The 534-nt window shown below is 43.1% G+C and overlaps 1 protein-coding gene across 1 annotated transcript in view; it reads left to right on the forward strand.

Moving 5' to 3' along the window:
• Nucleotides 1-507: 507 nt before the first annotated feature.
• Nucleotides 508-534, forward strand: part of LOC138038792 (spondin-1-like) — a 13,299-nt gene continuing 13,272 nt past the window's right edge. Inside the window, exon 1 of the mRNA XM_068884843.1 lies at nt 508-534. This exon is cut by the window's right edge and continues 928 nt beyond it. The gene's annotated coding sequence lies outside the window, so the exon portion shown is untranslated.

Below are 534 nucleotides of genomic sequence, written 5' to 3' on the forward strand. Positions count from 1 at the left end.
GAGGACTCGAGCGCACTCTTTTGTGGCCGAGAACTGGGCCGCGTTGGCCGATAACTGGGCCCACGAACGACGTGTCCATTTTCGTTATTACTCAGGAGAAAACAGCGTTGAGCAGTCGATAGCTTTACATGTGTAAACTGAATGCTGAAGCTAGTTGTCTTTGAAATTTCAAGTCCTTACGGGTCCTTACGGCTATTCCAAGGTAACAAATACAAGTTTACGTTTTTTGTGGCCGAGAACTGGGCCCCATACTGTACTCTTTACGAATTAAATCGGATGCGCGCCCAGATAACTAAACTACTGTAGCTTGACTGCACAATTTCCAAGAAAGACAACACCAAGGATTAACTCTTCAAGCAGGAATCGTTTCAGTTTTAAGTTTCTGCGCTTTATCAGATCAAGTGAGTTACCTGATTGCTGATTTTCCTGATTGACATGCGATGACAATTATTACACACGAGTGATACATTCCATCGAAATCTGATACATCGGATAGAGTCCAACCTTGATCGTAAAATTTCTCAGAAGACAACA

The sequence above is a fragment of the Montipora capricornis genome, chromosome 1 (assembly GCF_036669925.1).
Source record: "Montipora capricornis isolate CH-2021 chromosome 1, ASM3666992v2, whole genome shotgun sequence".
NCBI lineage: Eukaryota > Metazoa > Cnidaria > Anthozoa > Scleractinia > Acroporidae > Montipora > Montipora capricornis.